Here is a 6,958-nt window from a genome sequence, read left to right on the forward strand (position 1 = left end):
ATCATGATCTCTTACTTTTGCTTTATTTTTATTTATCTTATACAAACACTTTTTTAAGTCATGCTTCCATTCTTTTATTTTTTCACTCATATCATCTCTATCCTTATAGAACTGTATTTTCCCCTTTAATATATTTATTTTTTTCTCAACAGCTGGTGGTAGGTCATTCAAGTTTTTCTCACATATATGACAAGTATCCGAACTGTTATAAACTTCTATTTCCTCCTCACTAAGCGGGGTCATATCAACTACCCTGTTATATATTTCCATAATTTCTATTGCTTCTTTTTGTGACATTTCAATAAATACTTTTGCAGCATCTGGACCTATATAACTAACAGGGGCTTTGTAGTCTCCATTTGAATACTTGACATAGTAACAAAAACTCATTGGTTTATGCTTTTGATATTTTACTGTTTTACTACAATTATGCTCTATTTTTAACTTACATAAGATACATTCAAAGTCAGCTATTATCGTAAATGGAACTCTTAATGATCGATTATAGTTTTGAAACTTTATTTGATTGTCATATGGTTTAGGAAGTTCTATTCTAACAGCCTCATGCTCTTTACAATCTAATTCATGTTTTTGCAACTGCTTCTCATTTCGAAAGTGCCTTGTTAAACATCTATCACAAAAGTATAGTTTTTCCTATGTTTTGTCACTTGACTTCTTATTAATCGTGATAAGTCTTTTATCCAACAAAAATGACTGTTTTTTTCATCTTTTACATATAATAAATTGATATGAGTTTCCTGCTTATTTTTTGTGATTTGAAGTGGATATACATTATAGTTCTTGTCATAGCTGAAAACATTGATGGAGATATTACTTCTTTTTTCAAACTTAACTATATCTTTTAACTGTACAGGAAACTCAATACCATCACAATATTTCTTTTGTAATTCATTAACAAGTTGTTTATAATGAGAGGGTCTTTGAGGATTTTTTGAAACGGTTCTATCAGTAGGTTTTAAATAACTTGCAATAGAATATAAGAAACATTTATTATCTTTATTTTGAATATTCATTACTGCTTTCTTATCTTTAATTTGCTTTGGAAGTTCAATATAGGAAGAAGCTCTTAATGGTACATACTTATTTAATCTGATTTCTAGGTGTTTAATTTGATGTAACGTCCATCCTGATCCTCGGCCTTGAAATTCTTCCATTTCTCTACGAAGTTTTTGTTTGGCATAAGATATATATTCACTTAAGTCAGTTGATTCTAATATTCTCTCGTTTGATGTTTTGAAATTGCGTTCTTGTATTTCTTTATCTTTTATATAATCACAAATGAGAACAAGGTTTACTTTAACTGGATGAAATTTTAATTCCTCTTTGATTTTGTTAATAGCAACTCTTCCACTTGTATCTAAAAACTTTATTGGGTCTTTATATCCTCCTGTGTTTTCAACTTTAACGGTTTGTAGGCGCTTCTTGAATGCTGTTTCTTCTAATTCTACTTTTATAGGTATACGTGCTGGTTTCGGTTCTTCAATTACTTCTTGTTTAAAGGGGAATATATCTCTAATCTGCCTTCTGCTTTGTTCATCGTCATATTGTTTAAGAAGATCTATCAGTTCTGCTTTTCTTAATCGGGAATATTTTTTGATTCCCTTTTCTTTACATTGTCGTCTTAACTCTACTACAGTAAATCTATTATAATTACTCATCTTATTTATTATATATAAAATCCTACTACTCAATTTTTATCTTCGCCGGATTATTTCTATTCATTTTTGTACTATTTTTAGTTCCATATATCCTAATACAACGCTTAACATTGTACACTCCTGCCATTGTCTACATATTACGCGTTGTATTAGAACACGACTTTGATGAGAATACCCCATCAAAGTCACATATACACATATTAAAATTAAATCATTTTTGTAACTTACTCATCATCATCATCATCATCATAATCATCACTGCCATATTTATATTCATCATCACTATTCAAATCAGATGTTTTTTGTTGCGTTATTAATAATTCTTTTTCCTTTAACAGTATTTGCTTCTCTACTAGTGCTGCTAAGAGTTTAAGATCATGATGAATAAGTTTAAGTCTATCATGTAATAAATCAAATTCTTTCTCCATATTTGTTATATAGAAAACCAACAAAAATGAAATAAATTTAAAATCTAAGAATAAAAACAAACATGACTAGTGCTAAGAAAATATTATCTTACAAACCTATATTTGATTGTGTATGTAAATATTTAGATATTGGTGGTTATAATGATGAAGACAAAATAAATTTTAGCATCTCCATAGGTATGTTAGATCATTTATTCAAGAAAGCCACTAAAGAAAACAACTCATTTCTTACACAAAACATTCTCTATGCAAATGTTATGAATTTGTCAGATGAGATATTAGATTCACTGACTAATGAACAATGGTTATCTATAGGTTATGATGATTATGAGGGGGAATATAACTATGATCACATTACAGAAGACTTCATACGTAAATATCTGCAGAAAGTTAATTTGAACGAAATATGTTTATGGAAAAAGTTATCGGAAGAGTTTATAAGAGAATTAGCTGATAAAGTTGATTGGGAGATTATTTCAGGAAGCCAAGACTTATCAGAAGTCTTTATAAGAGAATTTGCAAATAGAGTTGATTGGAAAGAAGTATCGTATAACCAAAAGCTATCTGAAGAATTTATTAATGAGTTTATAGATAAAGTTGATTTTGATGCTATATCTTATGGAAGCAAACTCTCTGAAGCCTTTATACGAGAACATGCAGATAAAGTTTCTTGGGGACGCTTATCTGGAACTCAACATTTATCAGAAAGCCTTATAAGAGATTATGCTGACAAAGTAGATTGGGAAATAATTTTAATATTTCAAAATTTAACAGAAGGATTTATTGCAGAGTTCAAAGACAGAGTTCATTGGCATAACATTTCAAATTTTCAACACCTCTCTGTAGAGTTTATATATTTATTTAGACATTATGTAGATTGGAGAGTTATAATAAGAAAATACCGTAATAATCCTGATTTAGGTGGTATATTGAATTTAGCATTCGATGTTACAGCAGATGGTTTGTTTAATGTTTAACTAATTACCTTTTATGACTATTATATCATAAAAGTCGTAACCTTAATTATTAGATATTAACCTTAATTATCTTTTATGATTATTATATCATAAAAGTTGTAACTTTAATTATTTAATATTAACCTTAATTATCAGATAATAACCTATCATATAAACAATCAATTTCTTTAATCAATTCTTCTTCTGATAGTGGCGTCCAAAACTCATTACCCTTACCTTTACGAATATCTAGTTCTTGTTGCATTAGGTTGGATAGCTTAATACTGTTAGGATCTCTAAACTTTTCATATATTATTACATGATTCGGATATTTTTCTTCTGCTTCATTAAGAGGTTTATATAGACTTCTCTTTTGACATCTGATAGCATAATAAGGGAAAGGATCATTAGGTTTGTTTTTCTTATATATGATTAGACAATTATCTTTTAAATTATTGCTTGTATATGGTGCTGCAACTGTTTTAAGATAATCAACTTTGCTTTCTAGTTCTTGATTGTACAATCGTAATTGCTCCATTTGTTGTTCTATCTCTTCTACTCTTGATTGTAACTGTTCTTGGTCTTCTTGAATCTGTTTAAAATTAGAAACGAAATAGTCTTCGATGATTACAGAACATTTTTCGTAAAAGTCATGTGATGTCCAAAAAGCAATAGCTAGGAAAATTCTTTTGTATACATATGTGCCAGAAATTAATAAATCTTTCTCGTTTGTACCTTTTGGTTCTATATAATACGTTAAATTTAGTCTCCTACAATTATAGGAAGCTAATTTTTCATTGTAGTATTCCAATAATTCTTTAGAATCTTTTTTTTCAGCCAGTTGTCAAACCTCTTACCACCACTCTGACACAACTTAGTAGCATTGAAGTATCCTGTACTCTTATCTATAATCAACTTGAAATCACCGAAGATACCATACCAATAGTTATCTTTGATCTGTTCATAGCAAATATCATTTAAACTAAGAGAATTATCCATAGTACTTATATTTATTATATAGAAAATTTTTATTTTTAACTTCATTTTCGTTAGCAGCTCCATTGCTTTTTTTCTCATTATGTTGTTAATTTTTGATAATTTCCACAGCTGGTTTACCAGCGCTGGAAATGTATGCTATGAAGGGTATTGTTTCGCTACCCCCTTATCTCATTTAAACCAACCTTTTATGGAATAATAACCATAAAAGACAAACATTTATATTTACACTACAACATTACTTTTATCTATCTAACTATTATGTGAATCATCAAAACCTAGCCATTTAACATATACTTTATCACCTTTCTTTCTCAACACTTTCTCCACCAAGTATTCATCTTTATGTTTCGTCTTTAATAGTTCTGGTTCGTAAAATCTACCTTGTACATCCTCTTCTTTTAAATCTTTAATTCTATATGTAGGTGGATTAGATGGAATAACTTCACTAATAACAAATACTTCTGTTGACCAATTAGGTGTATATCCTTTCTCAAATAACCCTTTCGACTTACTTATACGAACATGATCACCTAATTTGTATTTGGGTTTAACACGCCTATATTCTTTTTGATACACTTTCTCCAATATTGTTCGCTCATTCTTCTTATTAACTTCTATAGGCTTTAAACCAATTGTTCTATGTACTCTATTATTATACTCACTAACCAGTGTTGGTAATATCTCTACCCATTTATAATTTCCTTGTGTTGTGAACCATTTCCACATGTTTTGTTTAAGTGTTCTATTAAATCTCTCAACAACAGAAGCTTTCTTACCACTATAGGTTGAGTAATGATTAATCTTATTTTTTTCCATCAAATCTTCAAATTCTTTATTATAAAACTCTTTACCTTGATCAGTTTGTAAATTATTAGGTTTTCTAATTTTTAACACTGATTCAAATGCTTCTGTAACATTCTTACCACTCTTATCTTTAACAGGAACAGCAAATGCATATTTTGAAAACACATCTATAATCGTTAGCAAATACTTATACCCTTTATTTAATTTTGAAACACCTTTTAACACACCACTATCCATTTCAACAAGATCAGCTTGCCAAAGATCATCGATACCTTTTATAACTACACTTAATCTGTCAAAGTTTTTTCTAGATGGTTTGTGAATTTCTTCTATAATGTCTTGTCTAACACCTTCACCTTCATATAGTCAATCGGGCTTTTTAACGAATTGAGTTTTAGTAACACCACATACAGAACAAATACCTTTCTTTAGATATCTTCCATTCTTTGTTTGTTCAATTCTAATGGTATCTTTCTCCGTATCTGTTAACTTCTTACACTTAACACAATACATCATTATTTATTGTATAGAAAATCAACAAAAAAATTTAAAATTTATCATTACCTAATACTATACTTTTAACATTGTCATCATCATCACTTGATTCGTTTTCATCTTCTATTTCTACATACATAATAATCAATAATAACTTACCTTCTTTCAATTCAGAATCTTTAGATGGTCTAATTGCTAACTGATCATTTATATTAAAGTGTAATGGAAAACTCAACTAAAACGTCATTTAAAAATAAGTCTATAAGATGTTTATTAAAACTCGATTCTATATGCATTAACCTACCTCTATAAAGAAATTTGTAGGCAGCAGCTAAATTATGTACAAAAAAGACTGGTTTCCCAAGATCATCTTCTGTCAATCGACATGGAACTTAAACAATTTCTTTTCTTGTAAGTAAATTAAACTCTTTTTTCACTGATTCAAGCTGTTCTAATGTTACAACATCTTGTTTATCAATAGCATTAGATACATTACCAAAAATATCAATATTTATTATATAGCAAACGTCTTTAGGAAAGCTCTCTTTCTATGTACATCACAACAAACAATAATTGTCCTTCCATAGCCGAATTTTTAGTTGGTTTAATCGTTATTATATCATTCTTCTTAAAACCAAAAGGTATATTTTCAATCAAAGTATCACCTAAATATATGTCTAAAAAGTATTTATCCAAACTTAAGTCCATATGCATTATTTTCCCATTATAGAGAAATTTGTAACCGTTAGAGAGATTAAATATTCTAAAGATTGGCTCCTTAACGTTTTTAGCTCTTAATCGATATAGTAGAGGTACAGTTTCTTTCTGCATAATCAATTTAGTAGTATCCATCCTAACCTTTTGAAGATCTTTCTTTATGTATGTGTCTTGTAACGTTTCTAATGCATCTTCAAATCGTTTTCTATCGTTCTCTAATTGGGTTTCTATTGATCTAAGTTGACTTACGCTAACAACATCATTTAAATTCTCCAACAATTTTAATTTTTCTTCACTAATATCAACATTATCTTTTCTATCTTTAACATTACCAAATATATCCATACTCATTTATTATACAGAAAATGTCCATCCTAATTTTTCAAAACATTTCTTTAACATCTCTATTTGTTTAGATGAATGTTTAAAATCAATATCAACATGAACATCATGCTTTTTCAACACATAGTATAATACACATTTTAAGTTAATAAACAATACTCTTTTCGGATACAGTTCTTTAAAGGTTTTGTATAAGTTTTCGAAGTCGTCTATAAGTATTTCTTCCATATGTCGTAAGTTTAATGGTTTTTGATCGGTAAGGTGATAGTGTATTAAATAAACATCATCATAATATTTTGTGTATTTGTTTTTCTTTAATACTTCTAGAACATCTTTTGTTGATATTAAATGTTTTGATATATTTCTAAATTCATCATTTAACACCTTGAACACCTCTTCAGGAATAATTCTATACTGTAAAGCTTGTAAACGAGATAACTGTAACTTAAATCTTTTTATAGTATCATACCATGGTTTTCTTACGCAAGCTCTCATTCCTTCACAAGTACTGTAAACAAAACCATTCATTACAGAACAA

The sequence above is a fragment of the Thermobia domestica genome, chromosome 5 (genome assembly GCF_964235325.1).
Source record: "Thermobia domestica chromosome 5, izTheDome1.hap1.1, whole genome shotgun sequence".
Classification (NCBI taxonomy): domain Eukaryota; kingdom Metazoa; phylum Arthropoda; class Insecta; order Zygentoma; family Lepismatidae; genus Thermobia; species Thermobia domestica.